General features: G+C 40.0%; 1 non-coding gene across 1 annotated transcript; it reads left to right on the forward strand.

Annotated features, from left to right (window-relative positions):
* Nucleotides 1-14599: 14599 nt before the first annotated feature.
* Nucleotides 14600-14673, forward strand: TRNAN-GUU (transfer RNA asparagine (anticodon GUU)). Its single transcript has one exon. It is a non-coding gene; the product is annotated as a tRNA-Asn (tRNA).
* Nucleotides 14674-19756: the final 5083 nt, after the last annotated feature.

Here is a 19756-nt window from a genome sequence, read left to right on the forward strand (position 1 = left end):
TGCTATCATTATTCGTAATTTTTTGACGAAAAATGCAACAAATACCATCCAACAGCCACCGAATTCACCTGATTTGGCTCCCTGTGACTTCTTTCTGTTCAATCGAGTTAAAAAACCATTACGGGGAACGCGTTTTAGCAGCCGAGAGGAAGTAATGGAAAAATCGCAGGAAGCACTGATGGACATACCGAAAACCGAATATAAAAAATGTTTCGAGGATTGGATCAAGCGCTGGCATAAGTGTGTTGCAGTCGATGGGGATTACTTTGAAGGGGACAATATAGATTTAGATGAATAAACTTGTATTTTTAATTTTCTGAATAAATTCCGGGAAATTTTTGATCAAGGTAGTATACGGGGCCGCCCAACTTCCCCGCAGTCGCGAAAGAAACAACCTTGCGGGCTCGCTGCCGCCGATAAAAGTTCGCGGGCGCGAGGATTAGGGTTTTTCGACGTTCGACAAAATTTATATGCTTGCTCTTCGGATGCCTTAGTGCAAACTGGAACGATTCGAGAGGGAAAAACCGTATTCAATAGCTAATAGTAATATTTCTTCAGAGAAGGTGAGTATTACTATAAAATATGGCAAGGGCTTCATGCCAGAAAAGCGATGTCGCAACATAAGTTTTTACAGATACCTCTTTGATATTTTTTTCCATTTTTTTCCAATTAAAGTTTGCGCGGAAGTAAAAAAAATACTCAATTTCCCTACTAATATCTTTACCGAGATTTATTAGGTTATTCGACGAACTATTTGTGGTGGTGTTCCAAGTAATTCTTCAAAATTACCTTTTGAATGCTGTAGTCTAATTGATATTCAAATTTAAAATGAAGGTGTTACATAAACGCAATGCTGTGCTATTCATCGCTGGGGTCTGTGTTTGGGAGTGTTTGTTTTGCTGGAAATGTGTCGTACAAATTAAAAGTACTGCAATATTGGTGACGAATGAATAATCTGTAAAGTAATAGAAATAATTTTAACAAGCAGTTTTACTGGCATCTACTGATTTTAAAATATTGCTCTCTGCTTTCAAGACGAGCTGTTAGTAAGGACATCAATGCATAAAATGGTTTGAGGCGTCTCTTTGTGGATGCGATTCATATCGGAAAAGAAATTACTTGGTTATTCAATGTATATTTTATTATACACGACCTATGTTTCGACTTGCAAAATCATTATCAGGTGATGATGACTTCGTAAGTCGAAACCTAGGTCGAGTTTAATAAAATATATATGTGTAAGAACAAAGCATTTTCTTTTCCGAGATCAATAAGGTAAGAATTAGATGATGCTATAGCGACAGATTAGGCTGCTTAATGTAAAGACCGTTTCAAATCTTCGTTAGAATTTGTTCTGATATTTTATCGCTCGTGGTAATAATCGCATTTAAATCTGCCGGCTCTACAATTTATCTCGCTCATCTTGTTTTTATGATATCTCCAACTGTATAGCCCCGGGGTTAAGTTTTAATATTTTTAGCATTGTCGCAGAAGAGTCCTGCCTCTAGTTTATGCATGAAGTTTATTGAATCTATAGTGCAATCTTCATAATAAAAACTTTGTTGCAATTTTCCACAAATTGCAACAAAGTTTTTATTATGTCTCGATTCCACAGCATCACGCCTGACTCTTCACTTTTCGTGTGCAATCTTCAGCCTGATTGATTTTTCCTAGTTATTCTGGTGATTCACAACTGTGCTTAGTTTTTTATAACATTATAGATTGTGTGCAGATCTCCTTTTCACTGCTCGCCATCTAATTCAGTAATGAATTCCTAGGGATCCGGTGTAATATCGTAGCACCACATTCTATGTGAGGTGTAACTAGTAGTAAATTATTCCACGCATCCTCAGGTTTTGAACTTTTCTACTTTTATTTATATAATAAAATGAAGAACTTCGTGATGTAATTTTTGTTTCAACCATGTTAGCTCCTTTTTTATAAAAACAAATATTATCGCATCATAAGAAAAGATTTCGTACTTTTACGCAGTTTTTTTATTGGGCAGATGCGTTACTTCCCGATACGGTATGGTGATGATAACGTATCGCGATGAAACGTATCGCACCAATAAATATTCTTTGTAAAAGTGCGTAGTTTCTACGTATCTTATGGATCTACATATATATAACTTCCACGAAGTGAAGTCTGAAACTATAAAGTATATCTTTCTTTTATATTGCTTATTTCGATCAAAACTCTCGGCGTATTTAACGTTAGCTGCTCTGCAATACTTTTTTCAAACAATTCCTGTATTTTTCCATATCCGGTACATTTCTTGCTAATACTTTAAAAATAGTAATACCCGGTGTCACCAGTTAATGTAAGATGTTGGGCGTCTTTCAGACAGAGTTTGAAAAATTGAGTGAGACAATCGATTGAAGGGGTTGTAATTAATATTATTATTGGTAGTAGTAGTAGTTTTGAGGGGAGGCGACCGACAGCTGAGGTCATTTGCGCCATAGGGGATGGATAGGAAAGGATGAAGGGTGGAGAGAAACCCGGCGTCGGCATTAGCCTACTCTTTACGAAAGGCGCCAAGGGGTCCGCGGCTTAACGTCCCATCCGACGGACGGCGTACTCACTCAAAGTGCCCTCCACAAAGCACCTCAAGCAGGGATCGAGATACCTCTGAAAAATATTCAACACCGCCGGGATTTGAACCCGGGCCCTCTGGGTGGGAAGCCAGTACGCTAGCCCCCGCACCATCTCGATCCCTTATTATTGGTTTCTACTGTTTAAGATAGATTTTAGATGACCCAGACTGAACATCGATTCATTTCTTTCAAAATCCTAACGAATCTCAGTTTCACATAAGAAACTTCTATAAACCCTTCTTCAATTCTATGTAGTAATATCTTCCTTAATTCCTTTCAACTTGCCTATTCTTGCCTTACCACTTCCTCGCTTGTCAAACGTCCTCCCCTATATCACACTCCTCAGCACCACATCATGAATTAAAATGTAGAATATGAAATAATCACTACGAGTCACTACTACACTACGAATGACTATTTAGTATACACTCTCGGCGAGTCGCATAATTAAACCTAATATTCCCATAATGATAAACTTTATGGACTAGTTTTAGTAAAATTAGTCTGAATAATAATGCCTATATTCACTCTTACAATTACGGAATTGTTTGAAGTAGAATTATGATTGCAGCCTCATTTCGCAGCCATTTATTAATGTATGTGGCCCTGAAATCCCTGGAAACAAGCCCCAATTGCTGAGTAATGTAAATGAACTAGCTGGAAGAGTCATATAAATTACCAAGCTCTAACCGTGGGACGTTTCATTTAGTCTTAAGCTTATCGCACGGAAGTTTTAACATAACTTTTATCTTTTATTTCTTGTATTGCGCTGTAGGGGCACTTGGCGAAGTTGCAAAAGTAAGTAGTAGTAGTAGTAAGCTTAATTAGGGCATGAATCACTCTAGTCGACATCGATACGAATGAAATGCGAATTCGTTTTAAGGTGATCTACTCTAGCCATTCCATATTGCAGTTACAAACACTGTGACGGAAGTAAGTGACTCTCTCCGAAGGAGCATGGAAAATCATGAACAGTTTGGATAATAATATTTCAATCCGATTCGGCTCTACGTTGGCTTACGCGCAAAGCATCAAGTTATTGCTCTTTGATTGGCGTACGCTAGAACAGTTGGGTTTTGAAGGCAGGAAGATTATTAGATACACGAATTATATGAGAGATGATAAGATTAGGTAGGCGTCCTGCTAAATCGTCTCTTAAGATTTCAGTTGTCAGTCAGTGTATCTCTCCTTGTGTTCGTCAAGGCGCGTAATTTGGATGAGATAAGAGACCGATAAAATATTTCTGGAAGGCTTATCCTCTGTCGTAGTTATCTTATTTTTTTAAATTTTCATCGCCTTCTTATCTTAAGTTATAGCACATCCCCGTTCATAAGCCCCCAAGTTCGTTCCCGATAGGCACCTCCGCTCTCACATAATATCAGGTTCTACTCTGAAATCTTTGAGAATGTTAGCAATTTAAGAAAGCCATTGTGTTAATTATATTTTTTTAAGAAGACCATAGTTTCTCCAGTGGGCCACGGCCCAGTCCATTATCCATTGAGCAGCATGGACCGCTGCGCTACGTAGAAGAATTCTCTGCGTGTCTATCATCTTTGATAATGTTAGCAATATAAGAAGCCATTTTTTTATATTGAATATATTAAACCTATGTGGACTTATTGCCACAAATTATTAATCAAATATGTTGACAGGTTTTAATTTCGTCTCTTTGCTTATAATTGTAATAGAAAAGTAACAGATTAGTCTTAATGAGCGTACTTGGGTGTGAAACTCTCCAATACCAAGGTGCTCGTCCTATTTGGATTAAAATATTTTTGTAACTCTATCAAACTTTTACGGCATCTTCAAAGTAAAATGTAATTATTTTGCACGCAAAATACTATTCCCGTCTTGGGAAATATTTATTTATTAGATAAAAATACAAGGTATTCAACATTGACTCTTTGAAAATTTACTTGTAAGAATTGCAGAAAGAACGCTAAATTAACTGGGCTGGTTAATTTTTAGATTTGTCAAATTACTTTAGAAATATATTACATTATGTTTGGCATTAATGTGGATAGTATTATTCGCAATTTCATGCTGAAATCCATAATATAGGATAGTGAAAGTGTGGCTATGATTGGGATGAGCAAATAATTATGCATAGCTATTATGTAACGAACTGTAAATGTGACTCAATATAAAAACAAACATGAGAGAGTTTTAGCCACGTCTCATCCAGTTACATGGATAGATGCATGAAATTTTATGTTTCAAAATTGTATTTCATTAATTTAAAAATTGAAATTGTTGTTTTGAAATTAAGAAAATTGTGACTGAAATAAAAGAAAACTGTTAAATGAATTGAAATGTGAAATAATTTGTTAAAGGAACTGGTAAGGTCTTGTGTTAGGCTTCTAATCTCGTATGATAGAAAATTGCCCATTCAAAAATGAATTGAAAATAATTCTTTTGAAGTGATGGAAAATTTCTCGGGCACACAGTTTCCTGTGACAGCAGCCACTGTGTTGCGAGTGCATTGGCAGTCGATATTCTCCGGGAAAGCGTAGGACTGGTGGTTCGGACGAAGGTTTCCCTCATGGCTTTTATCTTGATGCAGTTACGAGCTCACCTTGGTGGGCATTTTTCTGCCTTTTTTTCCCAGAGTACTCATCTAGGAAAGTATGTTTAGAATTGAAAATGCGCTCGCTCATTCTCCGAATCTCTGCGACCGAGCAAGACAATATGCTTAGAACTACTATAACGTACGTGCCTCCGTCCTCGATTTGGCGTTTGACCTTTCACCGTGGACGGGTAACTGATTGCGACGTAAACCTTTGTAAATGTAATACTCTTTTTCCATCGTCGGCCGTAGTAATGGATAAAAATACTCGTTATGTTTCGTTGCATAAAAAAGAAATTATTTTGTTTCTCAGCATAAGATTTTTACTGTGTCCCTTCCGATTGAAAATTTCTTTCATCTACATTTCAGTAAGTTTTATCTCACAAATTTTAAATCAATTAAGCATTCCATGTTTTGATGACACGTTTAAAGCATTTCTTAAAGAGATGACATCGTAATAAGAAGTACGAGGGTCATCCGGAAAGTAGTACCCGTTCGTGAAATAAAGACACAAAAGTAAATATTAACAAACATAAAAAATTTTATTTGAAAGAGGATACTTTAAACTACTTCTCAACATAATCTCCAAGCAAATTAAGGCATTTGTCATAACGTGTGACAAGTTTCTGTATTCCTGCTGCATAGTCCTTCGCCGCCAGCTCATTGAGATACGCGAGGGACCCATCTTGCACAAATTTTTGCATAATGCAGATGGTGTTTAACAATTTCATGAACAATTGTTCGAGAAACATTGGGAAAATGCTCACAGATGTCATCAATTGTGACGCGCCGATCGTTCCTCACGAATTCGTCAACTGAGCTCACCAGTTGGTCTGTAATGACAGACGGTATCCCCGAACGCTCATCGTCGTGTGTGTTCCCCCTCCCCATGTTGAAGTGCGACACCACCGCCGAACAGACGACTCGTCCATTACATTGTCTCCATACACCTCCTTTAATTGGCGATGAATATCACATGGGCGAACGTTTCTTGCATTGAGGAATTTAATCACTGCCCTCACTTCACAACTGGCGGCGTTCTCAATTTTTTTAAACATTGTAAACAATCACAGAAACAACACAGGCAATGCTAGCGTCACGCAACTTGGCTCAGAGAAGGCAGACAAGCCACTGAAGCTATCTGACCTCGTCCAGCGGCTACTCGCGTCGTCAGCACTTCATGCGGCACGAACGGGTACTACTTTCCGGATGACCCTCGTAATTAGTTCATGCTTCGGAGAGACGATAGTTAATAGTGTAAAGTATTTAGAAAGATAAGGAATTTTTGTTGTTCCCTCTGAGGGAATGATGGATGGACATCGCGGGGTCGTTTCGATACTGGTTCCAGATTCCGTACTTTGGAGTAACAGGCCATTGCAATGACATTTTTGCCGCGAGAAGTATCACTGTCCCTCTGTGCTGTCTTATGCTTGCTTATTTTTAATTTCCCCAGCCCAGTTCAGCTCTTAGCCTTTATGCCGTAAGAGATTTGATCAGTACTTATAATGGTGTGAAATACACAATTCTATTATAATAAAATATTAGAGACGATGTTTGCGTAGTATATGGTGCGTGTAAGGACTCTAGATGTAAATGTGAGCAGCCGATTTCCCATGCGCCGGTGACGACTATCATTGCCATCTGCGAGTCCACAATACAACTGCAGGTAGCAGCAATTACTCCAGTGCAGATTTTCAGTTCAGATGTGTACAGTTTAAGATTCCTTAAAGTGAAAGTAGTGGTGCTTGATAAGGAAAATGAGAGTAACACATAATAATTAAGTAAATAAATGGCGCGAGTCTTTATTTGCCTTATTACCAATAGCTATTATCCTCCTGCTGTACGAGACCCAAATGAGCAGTTATTACAGGGGTCCAGGCTTCCGGATGTGGTGCTGTACAGAAATTATTATATTATTATTAGGTTATCTACCGGTTAGGGTAGGTTTTTGGATGGACACAACTACCAAACAAATATTTTATTACTCCTAACAAAACACAAAATCCATCATCCTACTCTATATCAGGTCCCTCTTCATCTCTGAGTATTACTTCCTCCCTTCATCCCGTCCAACATCCCTATCCTGTTCCTTCCCTTTCCTCTTTTGCCCAACATTCTACCTTCTATCACAGTCTTCCACATCCCACTGCCGGTCAACACCCCCTTCATCCACTTTTCCTGCCTCCATTGGATTGCTCCCAACAAACCCCTCTCTTCGCCCACCATACCAAGTACTTCCTCATTTGTTTTCTTCTCTGTCCATTTCACCTTCTCCATTCTTCTCCACACCCACATTTCAAAAGCCTCCAATCTACTTCTATCCTCCTGCTTCAATGACCACGTTTCCGCACCGTACATGGCTACGCTCCATATCAAAGTTTTTACGAGTCTTTTCTTAACATCCTTACTCAAAGTCCCTGTCATCAACTCCCTCCTCCTCGTGAAAGCCTCTTTGCCTAGCGCAATTCTTCTCCTTACGTCACTACTACTTTAACAGTGTTGGTCCAAAACACTACCGAGATACGTAAACTGTTCTACCTGCTGTAGTTTTTGCCCTCCTATTTTAAAGTTAAGCTTGGCCTTTTTCTTTCTAGAAAATCGCATAACCTTTGTTTTATTAATATTGATTCTCGTCCCATACCTGTCGCACTGAATTTCCAATTCACTAAGCAATGCTTGCAGCCCCTTGGCTGACTGACAAACTAAAGCTTGGTCATCAGCAAACCTAACTGATTTTACGAATTCCCCGCCCACTTTCATTCCTCCCTCGCGTTCTTCCCATGCCTCTTTGATCATTTCCTCTGTATACAGGTTGAACAGCAACGGTGATAATGGGCAACCCTGCCTTACATCCCTTCCTAACACTGCCCATCCTGACTCCCCGTTTCCCACCCGCACCTGAGCAGTCTGAGACATGTACAGGTTGCGGATTAGCCTCCTTTCCCTCCAATCTATTCCTATTTTCTGCAATATACACATTAGTTTTTCCCAATTCAATCTATCAAACGCTTGTTCGAAATCTACGAAACAGGCAAATACCTCCTGGCTGTATTCTATATTCCTTTCGATTAATGATCTCATTACTGCAGTGGCATCACGCGTACCTCTCCCCTTCCTAAACCCAAACTGATCTTCCCCTAAGTAATCATTTGCCCTACTCTCTATCCTTATTTTATGATCCTGAGAACAACTTTAGCTGCGTGGGATATCAAACTAATTGTCCTATAGTCCTCACATGACGTGGCCTTTACCTTTTTCGGAATAGGAACTAAAACTGATCTCACAAAGTCTTCCGGCCAAATTCCCTCCTCATTAATACTACGGATCAGCCCATATAGCCTCTTCCTCCCACATTTTCCTAAACATTTCAATGATTCCGCGGGATGTTATCCACCCCCACGGCCCAATTTAGTTTCATCTCCCTTAATTCCCTTTCTATCTCCTTGTCTAGTATGCCTGGACCTAAGCTATCTTCCTCTACCTCATGTTCCTTTTTAATGTCTTTGTTGGTCTAAGCCCTTTACTATAGTGTTCTTCTATATATTCCTTCCATCTCTCTTGGATCTTTCCTGTGTCAACTATTACCTTACCCGCCTTATCTCTAACTGCTATCGTTGATCTCCCTTTCTTACTTCCAGATAAAGATTTAACTTTGCTGTACAGCGCACCGATGTTCCCCTTCCTCTGCAGAATTTCCATATCCTCGCACTGCGTCTTCCACCATGCCTCATTTGCTTTATTTGTTGCCCGCCTCAATTTATTGTTCAATTCTTTGTACTTCATTTTGCCTAATTCTGTATTTATATTCTTCCATTTTCGCCGCTCATCCATCTTTGTAATCATCTCATCCGTGATCCATGGTTTCCTAGTCCTTTTACCGTTAACGGTTCCAATAGTCTTTTGCGGCTTTAGACAACCCTTTCTTGATCATTTCCCATTTTTCTTCGATAGTACTAAGCCCTTTACCATCCTCCATGATTTTCTCTACCGCCTGTTTGTATTCCTTCCTTTTCAACCCATTTAATGCTTCTATATTCCATTTTCTAACTCGCCGCCGCTGCCTTATCTTCCTTCGCCTACCGTCGCATTCCAATCCCCCATCACTATCAAACGTTTCCCTGCAGGAACACACGTGATAATGTCCTCTAATTGATCGTATATCCTATCGACCTCTTCTTCCTTATGGTTTCTCGGTGGCATGTATACCTGAATAATAACCAAGTTCGTCGGTTTTGCTTTTATCTTTACTAGTAGTATTCTATCCGTTACCTACTCTATGTTGACTACGCTTCTTCCTTCCTCTTCATTTAATACTATGGCAACCCCTCATTGGCTCTCGTCCCCGCCGCGGTGTATTATTCTATGCTTTCCACTCCAGTAATCCCCGCTATCTTTCCATCTCACCTCGCATAGACCTAAAATATCTATATTTCCCCTTTCCATCTCTCGCTTAACATTCTCCAATTTCCCTGTCCTCATTATTGTCCTAACATTCCACGTTCCTATTATAACTAATTTGGTCTTCTTCTCCTGCGTCTCCTGTCCTGCTGCTGCTGGTTTTCCCCTGCAAGGGTTTCGTGGGATGACGACCGCGGAAGCCTTGCCTCCCCCGCTGCCGGGCACGACACACGGCCGATTGGGCCGAGCCCCGTGGTCGCCAGGACTCAAAATATCTCTATTGTCCATCATAATTTTCTTGGGAATGATAATGGAGGCGGTTTCCCGTTGCCTTCCGCAATAGTGTTTTTAACGTGACACTATCACTTACTGGCCGCCGCACTGGGGTCAGACGCCATTGCAGCCGCCTCACTGAGGAACAGACGCTGCGTGGACTACCTTTCGTCTGGCTCCTAACCTTCGACCTATCTGGCATGGGTGACCCTACCAGGAGCAATTTTTTTTACTCCCGCCAGCACAGCTCTAGGGGTCATCGGAACGCACAAGCCCTTCCACCACGTCGATGTTGCAGTCCGGGGAGGGTTGTATTCTATATTCCTCTTGATTAATAATCTCATTACTGCAATGGCATCACGCGTACCTCTCCCCTTCCTGGGCCCAAACTGATCATCCCCTAAGTAATCATTTGCCCTACTCTCTGTCCTTTAGTTTATGATCCTTAGAACTTTAGCTGCGTGGGATATCAAATTTATTGTCCTGTAGTCCTCACATAACGTAGCCTTTACTTTTTCGGAAGAGGCAAACTTTCAATATCCTCATACTGCGTCTTCCACCATGCTTATTTTGCTTTATTTGTCGCCCGCCTCAATTTATTGTTTAACTCTTTGTACTTCATTGTGCCTTATGTCGTGTGTACATTCTTACATATATATATATATATATATATATATATATATATATATATATATATATATGTATATATATGTATATATATACATCTATATATATATATATATATATATATATGTATATATATAGAAGTAAATTCTTAGTGATGTAAATAATAAATTAAAATGCGAAGCGAGATAGCGCTAGCAAACAAAAACACAGAGAACTATAAAAACGAAACTCACACGTATTTCCTAGAGATTATGTAGATCTTTTAACAATTTAATGAAAAGATGAAAAGGCGTGCGATTAACGCCCGACAAGTTATGGTAGACTGTTGCCCACGACAAAGAATGAACGATTGTCTTAGGCAGCAATAATGAATGTGAATCAAGTTGTAATCCTCACCTTGTGAGCGTTGTATGCAAAACTTCGGAATTCCAAGTTAAGTGTAATTGAAGAATGGAAACTACTTTTATTAGGTACTGGAGGAGTATACGAGGTCTATTAAAAAAGTATCGCGACTTTTGTCTTTTTTCAAATTTTTTCAATCCTCAAAGCACTTCAAAAAACCATTTTTATGATCTTGTTCAGCTCCTCCTTCGATGCAGTCTTTCGTCCTTTCATGGATCTCTTCAGTTTCGGGGACAAGAAAAAGTCGCTGGGGGCCAGATCAGGGGAATACAGAGGCAGTGGGCAACATATTAAGTGTGTTGTTTTCGGCCAAAATTTCGCGTACAAGTAACTATAATGTGTCAACAGGGGCGTTGTCATGGTGCAAAAGCCAATTTTTGTTTTTCCACAAATCCGGGCGTTTGTGGCGAATTCCTTCACGCAAATTGCGCATAACTTGCAGGTTGTATTCCTTATTTAACGTTATACCCTGTGGCAAGAACTGATGATGCACCACGCTCCTGCCATCGAAGAAAACTGTAAGCAAAACTTTTACATTCGACCGAATTTGGCGCGCTTTTTTCGCTATTGGCTCGTGCTGCAGCTTCCATTGGGATGATTGAGCTTTCGTTTCCACGTTATGACCATAAACCCATGATTCGTCACCAGTTATGACCCTCTGGAGTAAATTTGGGTCGTCGCAGACAGAGTCCAACACCTCATCAGCAATGTTAATACGTTGCTGTTTTTGGTCGAAATTAAGCAATTTTGGTATGAATTTCGCGGCGACATGTGTCATGCCCAAATCATTAGTAAACATCGAATGGAACGAGCGAATCAATATGTTTATGTCCTCAGCAAACTTCTCTATCGGTGATCCGATGATTGGCCAATACTATTTTCTTCACTTCTTCAATATTTTCGCCTGTTGTTGACGTGCTCGGGTGTCCGGCACACTCTTCGTCGTTCACATCTTCTCGGCCCTCTGAGAACATTTTGTACCACCGAAGAACGTTGCTTCGGTCCGAGGTAGCTTCTCCGTATGCCGCAGTCAACATTCGGAATGCGTCCGCGAACTTAATTTTGTTTTCACAAAAAATTGATACAGATTATTTGATCCATTTTTTGGAAAAGGCAAAAATCGAAGACAAGGCAAAACACAGCCAAGCAAAACAGCTGTCAACAACTAACTGAGCATTAAGAATGGCCGAACCTTTCGCCATAAGTACCGACATAACGCCACAAAAAAATCAAAATTCAATAATATGTAACCCGCGGAAATTCAAAATTCGCGATAGTTTTTGAACATACTTCGTACGTGTGTTGTCAAAAAGGAGAGTTTCGGAATGCTTGGTTCAAGAAATCATGTGGATTTGATGAACTAAGAAACAATGCATGAGTTTTTCTGTTTTGAAATAGAATGAAAGTATACGTACACTAACATGAAAGAAGTTAGTAAAAAAATGGAAAGTTTACTCATAAAAGCCGGAATCAGAATTTTTATTGTTTCTTCCTCGACGTGAGGGAACAGCGTGAAGGGTTTGGTTGTTGCAAGTAGCCCAAGAAGAGTTAAACAGTGTAATACATACGTGATAGGTAATATTAAGGCAAATGTAGAGAAGAATTTTGCTTTTTGAAGAGTCAGTAGTCCGAAAAGAGAAGGAATGTTAGTAAGAACGTGGCAGGTGAGAAAGGATTTTCATGAGGCAGGGGAACGTCTGAATGAAATGACGTAGATATCGAAAGGGACAAGCGAAAGGAAACGTGTTTAAGGTTACATAACATTTGATATCTCTTTGGTGTATTGAAAGCTTGGACGTTGCCGTCACGCGGTACAAGAAGTAATATAACTTATCATACTATTGATAAAGTAGATCTCTTTACTTACCCTATGCAATATTTGCAGATTTAACATTATTTCGCGACCACGTGACGAGCAATAACTGAAATTCATTGCTACAATAAATTAAAAATAAAACTCGTGAAAGTTTAAAGAAATACCGTTTAACTTTTTTTCAACCAAGGTGAACTATTAAGTGACGTTATTATGCCGTACTTAACCCTATTGCACTAAATTGCGTGAATCCGTCATATACGTTGTATATTTTACATATACTTGTGTAATAAGATAACCGTTTTTATTACTGGGTTATCTCTGTTTTTAATCCAGAGCTGTGATTTCATGCATACCTGATTTATAGAATATTTAAATTTATGAAATTTTGACTAATTGTTACAATTCGTCTTTACTCGAACTCAATGGTGTATTTTTTATGCACATTACAAGGGTACTTTGTAATGAGGGCATTGAAACTATATTTTATCCCAATGATCATAAATACCATAGCTTCTCCCTTGGCAATCCATTGTGTAGTAATCTTTGGCAATAACTATATGACTTGAGAAAGAGAAGAAGTTAATAAGTTTTCACTTTTATTCCAATCTTACTCATATTCAGGCGATTCATTCTTTTTGCACATGAATGCAGATTACGTTCCTGTGTATCTGTATTGACAAGAGGTAAAATTTTTCATTCAATTTAGAGTTACAGCTCGTAGCGAAGAAAGAGAGAGAGAGGAAGGGAAAGAGATAATTTAAGTCTTGCCAAATTCACGCCTTCTCTCACAAAAAGCTCATTTATTTATATTTCCGATTCCAGTTAAAAAAGGGAAAGAATAAGGAGTCCCATATTTGTTGTTATACAGCCTATCGCCTAGCATTTCTCTTATATGGGGCGAAACATCAAAATTTATAACCCTTCGGCTGAGAGGGACGGACCGATTTCAGTATAATAGCCTCATTATTATACGTGCTCAGTGAGTAAGGGTGAGTTTTCCCGGAATAAGAGTTCAGGTCCCCGTTCTGCACTTCTTTCCCCATTACCAGTGACCCATACGGCTGAGACTGCTCGCCTATCCCTCCCTCTTTCGCCAGCCTTCTTTAAAGGCTTCTCCCCTCCCTCTCTCACATCACGTAGAGCACGCTTGGAACTTGTTTCACCTAGCCTGGCTCGGATCATGCGCGATAAGAGTCTTCGACCGTCTCCACAGCCTTGTCCGGTCGGTACCGAGTCGTGTCCTAATGACGAGCTGCTCTATTTCGCCTGTCTCTCTCCCTCCCTCCTTCCGATATCGGAGACTCCACTCGCAAAAATTCAGAGTGCGTAAACCATAAAGAATTAGCATTTTTTCCTCGATGAAACGCTTGTACGCGTGGTCAAAAATAAGTGTTCATGACTCTGAATGTAGGTATAATGACGAAGTAGTTGTGGATATAAAATTTTAAAAATAACATTTCTCGGCTGACGTGTCACAATGGTTTTTTTCATCGCCGAGCCAATTACATGTATTTTCCAAAATCTACGGCTGCATAATTAAACAATGCATGTGGCGGCTTGCGGGGTATTATTTAGATATAGATAAACAATGTAGATGTAGAATCTGCTGGTAGGAGGCATAACTGCTGTGGGTTAACCTCTATCTTCGACAGCGTGCCATCTCAAGTGGTTCCTAGCCAAAATCCCCTAAGAGACCTGTCACACTTGTGTTCTTATCATAACAATATTTAACGAATCTTGCGGATTTTCTCTGGACTTTATCTTGTACTTTTTGCCAAATTTTATCCCAAGGATTCCAAATACTTGTGGCATATTCGAAATGAGGTCTAACATTTGCGACAAAAATAAAAGGGGAAATAACTTAGAAAATGTGTGCACGCTGTCGAACATAGCAGTTAACGAATCGTATAGGGTTGCGAAGCCTCCGTGGCGCAATCGGCTAGCGCGTTCGGCTGTTAACCGAAAGGTTGGTGGTTCGAGCCCACCCGGGGGCGTATATTTTGTTCCCCCTGCCACTGCCAAATGACTTCGGTTTCTTACAATTATTATTCTTGATTGTTCTGGGAAAGAATGAGTATTTGTATCTATCTGTACCGGAATCTATCGCCCTCATTTTATACCTCTCATTATAATGAACCTGTTTTCAGCATCACATGGTTTCTGCCTCTCTTTTTGGGGCTAGTATGCCAAATATTTTCCTCCTCCTTTCTAGCCTACCCAAAATTATTATATCGCAGCCTTCAACATCCCATTACCTTTTATTATGCCCTCTACAGACAAAATTTTTCCTCTCTTTTGTGAGGTCCTCCCAGTCATCTCTACCATGCATAGAATCTCTGATAGCGTCTCTCATTATTAGACATTCCTTCGGTCTATTTCAACTTTTTCATTATCTTCCACAACCTCATGGTTTTTCAAATAATAATATGGATTTTATTATATTGCACAATATTATATCATTACTGTAGTTGCTTCGCGTGAGATAAGAAAGTAATCATTATAATTGCAATAACAACGTCATCAATCTGTTTAAAATGCGATCGCCGTAATGATCCGAGTGGATCGGGCCCACTCGATTGTCACCGACTCAATAATGCGTCCTGGGTTTAAGTACTGAGCCGGAAAGTGGGTCGCGGGTCACAAGGGCACTGGGGAAAGCAGGGGCCCAAGTGGGAGGGGAAGGGGTGTGGTGAGGGGGAGGGGGGGCGCGCTTGAGGATTACTTGTGAGAGAGTGTAGTCCCGAGGACATTTTTAGCCCTGATTTAATAAGCTCAGACCTCGACTTGAATACGTTTGGAGCACTCGGGACCCTCAGCTCGATTCTTCAGTTATGAATTAAAAAAGGCAAGAGAAAAGCCGCTCTTTCCTCCAAAAATTATCGCGAACGAGCAGGAAGCACTGCAGAATTAGTTGCAAGTCTGAGATGAGAAACTCAGGGATCACGGGAGGGGTTCAATCCGGGAAGCACGATCAATTGACAAAAAAGTAATGAGTGTAAGTTGATTCAGGGAGGAATAATTCTCGACCATCATCGCACTGAGATCAGCGAGAGACAATAAGTTGTTGAATTGTAAAGAGAAGTGAAACTGACCACGTGAGAAACTTATATAAGGATTCGCCGCCAATGGAAAGGGCAGGGAGCTGCCGTGCTCCGTCTCTCAACAAGAAATGAGAGAGCATATTGCTGATCTGATATTAAATAAACTAAAAATTACGAAAAACTGCGTAAAGACTACGTGAAAAATGCCCTCCACGTATTGTAAGCTTTTCCTTGAACTTTTTGTTACCCCTAATCCTCGGCCCCCAATCAATTTTCTGCCTGCGTCCATCTAATATGTATATTTTCCTTCGTATAACGACGATATACTCGAAAATAAAATGTTGCCTCGTACATGATCGAAATGGGTAGGTCATTGCCCTTATTGATAATGATCTAAGACCCCCCCGGTTGACGGGCCAATGTAGATGTGGATGCTTAATGTTCCCAATCGGGCCATTTCCAGGAGCCGAGGTAAAACTAATTTCAGATTCCAGTTGCAGTTCGTTTCTTTTTTTTTATCCGCCGCTATTGCTTTTTCTTCGAAGGAGGAGTGTGCGCTACAAATCAATACTACCTTGATCAAAAAGTTCCCGGAATAACCACCGTGTGGCGCTCCCATCGTTCCGATTTGAGTTCTGTTTTTTTGTTAAATTGGTACATCATATTCCCTTTAAATCTTAGTGTCATAACTTGACATTTGCAAAAGTTACGTAGCCAAGAGTACATCTATCTCTGTGTGTGTTGGCGATTTTTTACAATTGCAGAAATGGATTTAAATTTGCAACAACGAACTTGTATTAAATTTTGCGTAAAAAACGGATTTAGTGGCGCACGGACGTTGGAAATGTTGGAAAAGTGTTTCGGCAACGATTCTCTAAAAAAAACGGTCGTTTACCAGTGGCACGAGCGGTTCAGAAGTGGTCGTGAGTCAATCAAAGATGATGAACGCAGTGGCAGACCATCGACATCGAAAGTCGGTGAAAAAATTGATAAAGTAAAAGAAATGTTGGTCAATAACCGCAAATTAACCATCAGAGAAATAGCGGAGGACTTGAACATTGCCTATGGATCCGCCCAAGACATTGTGGTTAATGATTTGGGTTTCCGTCGTGTAGCAGCAAAGTTGGTGCCAAAAGACCTCAATTTCATGCAAAAAAGAGACCGTGTTGACGTCGCAAAAGACATGATTTGCGAGGCTGAATCCGATCCCACATTCATCAAAAGGATCATTACTGGAGACGAGACGTGGGTTTATGAGTACGACACGCAATCCAGACATCAGGCAAGTGAATGGCGTTCACCGAATGAGCCGAGACCAAAAAAACCACGTCGTTTTCAGTCAAAAAAGAAGGCAATGCTGACGGTTTTCATGGATTACAACGGTGTAGTGCATCATGAATTTTTGCCAGACAGTAAACAAAGAGTATTATTTGGGCGTTATGAGACGTTTGCGTGAAGCAATTCGCCGAAAGAGACCAGAAATGTGGGCAGAAAACTCGTGGATTTTGCACCATGATAACGCACCGTCGCACAGTGCTATCATTATTCGTAATTTTTTGACGAAAAATGCAACAAATACCATCCAACAGCCACCGAATTCACCTGATTTGGCTCCCTGTGACTTCTTTCTGTTCAATCGAGTTAAAAAACCATTACGGGGAACGCGTTTTAGCAGCCGAGAGGAAGTAATGGAAAAATCGCAGGAAGCACTGATGGACATACCGAAAACCGAATATAAAAAATGTTTCGAGGATTGGATCAAGCGCTGGCATAAGTGTGTTGCAGTCGATGGGGATTACTTTGAAGGGGACAATATAGATTTAGATGAATAAACTTGTATTTTTAATTTTCTGAATAAATTCCGGGAAATTTTTGATCAAGGTAGTATACGCAAGGAGTGGGTTGGCGGAAGAAGACCGTTTTAAGGGGGAGCGGGTTGCTCCTTGTGATAAGGATTGCCGATATCGGAAAAAGGGTCATGTATTTTCTGTCTTTAGCTACAAACATTTTAAGATTAATTATCGTTCTGCGCGATGAATGCTTCGAGAAAATTACCATTACAAGTATCATAGATAATTGGTGATGATTCTCCCGCGGCAAATTTTGCTGGGGCGTGTATATTACTTGAAAATGTGTTAAATCGGCACTAGCAGCAAATAACTTGTATAACAGTTTGGGCTCGATTTTGGTACATTTGTTAATGTATCTTCGCCGAATTATGAATGTTTAAAGTCAGTTATTTCAACCCACTCATATTGTCGCATGAAAAAACAGGGAACCATAGTAATCCGATGAATCCGATGTACTATAGCTATGTGCAAACGAATTATGGGGTGATTTAAGTTGTATGTAAATGTCCAAATAATTCGAGGGATGGAATTTATTTGGATTGGTTTACGTGGAAGTACAAAATTTAGATTGAGGTTAGGGGGTTTGGAGAGATTTTTTTTGCAACAGGTTTGTCAAATTAAACTTGGTGAATCGGCACCTGGATCCGCGGGTCGGTTTTTCAATTCGTCATTGCAAATCTGTATTCATATTATTATCTATTTTGACGCTCCCTTTTTTAGTCCTTTGCGTGATTGGTTAGAAGATTTGCACGAATCATTTTTGGTTCCGATAGCATGGGAAACTCATACGAGTATTAGTACCCTGATGGCAGGAGACTCGTTGTCATCCTTGTAGTAAGTTAGTGACCCTTTGAATTTAATGCGACTTCCGTTTCCGTTTTAAGATACCCAGTTTAATTCTTGAGGCTGCCAGTTGGTATGTAATTGTGGTTGAGCTTCAAGTACGCCGATACCCTTTATAAAGTCATGAAATATAGATGGCTGCACCGTGCAATGTACATATATGGTTTTTATAGCTTCCGCTTAAGCTAGAAGCGTTTTCAATTCTTAAAGTTAGTGCGGTTTATTGTGCACTGACAGCGCGATACTCCATTTTCTCCACTTGAGTGTTTTAACGCCCAAATCTAAATTCGTCGCCAACCGAGCCAGATGTGGTGATGGTGTTATGGATGAGAAAAATACGCAGTCTTTGGTGCGAAAGTTCAATGAAGGTCGGACGTTGTGAGACAATGCACCCAAGAAGCCTCAGCTACGGCCTAGCCGGTTTTTCAAGTGGGCAAAAGGGACCTCATTCTCAGCGTACATGGAATCATTGCGCGGGCTTTGTGAAAAATTTGAGCGTCCCCAGGGAAATTATCTTGAGAAGTAACAGCAGGTTCAACTTTCTGGTGAGTTATTTATCAAAAAAAGAAGGAGGAAACTTTGGAAAATGAACACGCCTAGTTTGATTTTTAAACTTGAAAATTGTTTAAAAAAAATTAAATTCTATTGTCTCAGGCTTCACTTTGTGGAAGTTGTCTACGAGTATATTCATAATATAAGAAGGAACAAAGTATTATCCCACAGAATTCTTTGGGAAATTTCGTCGCTATGGATTTCTTAGCTTACTGTCAAATAAGTCAAATATTAAGGTTTAACTTGATATGGGATCGTAGATTTTCGCGGCGTTCAGATGAAAGACTCTCCATTCTTGGGATGTCACCGCGTAGGTTGTTTTTCTGACAACAGTTTCGCCCGTGTTTCAACGAGTGTCTTCAGGTCGAAGTGAAGACGCTCGTTGAAACACGGGCGAAACTTTGGTCAGGAAAACAACCTACGCGGTGACATCCCGAGAATTGAGAGTCTTTAAGGGTTAACTTATTTCTTATATTCTAAGATTGATTGATTTAAAAACAATGGATGGCATGAAATGAAAATATCAGTTTACCCTCTATGCTGGGGAGGTTATATATGCTGATAACTTTCCGTTACAAGTGTGAATAGCCAAGGGGGTATATTTTAAGGCTACCGACTCAAGGGTTCTGGGTTCTAATTGATATTACAACTTCGGTCACCCCTTAATTCACCTAGTCTATCTGTTATTCTATACACTATATACGAGGACTGACCAGAAAGTAACTTACGTTTCGGCGTAGCGTGGCGGTGGGTAGGGCTCGAGCTACCACCTTGGTGTTTAAATGTCCCTA

The sequence above is a fragment of the Hetaerina americana genome, unplaced genomic scaffold, assembly GCF_022747635.1.
Source record: "Hetaerina americana unplaced genomic scaffold, ioHetAmer1.1.p SCAF_19, whole genome shotgun sequence".
Classification (NCBI taxonomy): Eukaryota; Metazoa; Arthropoda; class Insecta; order Odonata; family Calopterygidae; genus Hetaerina; species Hetaerina americana.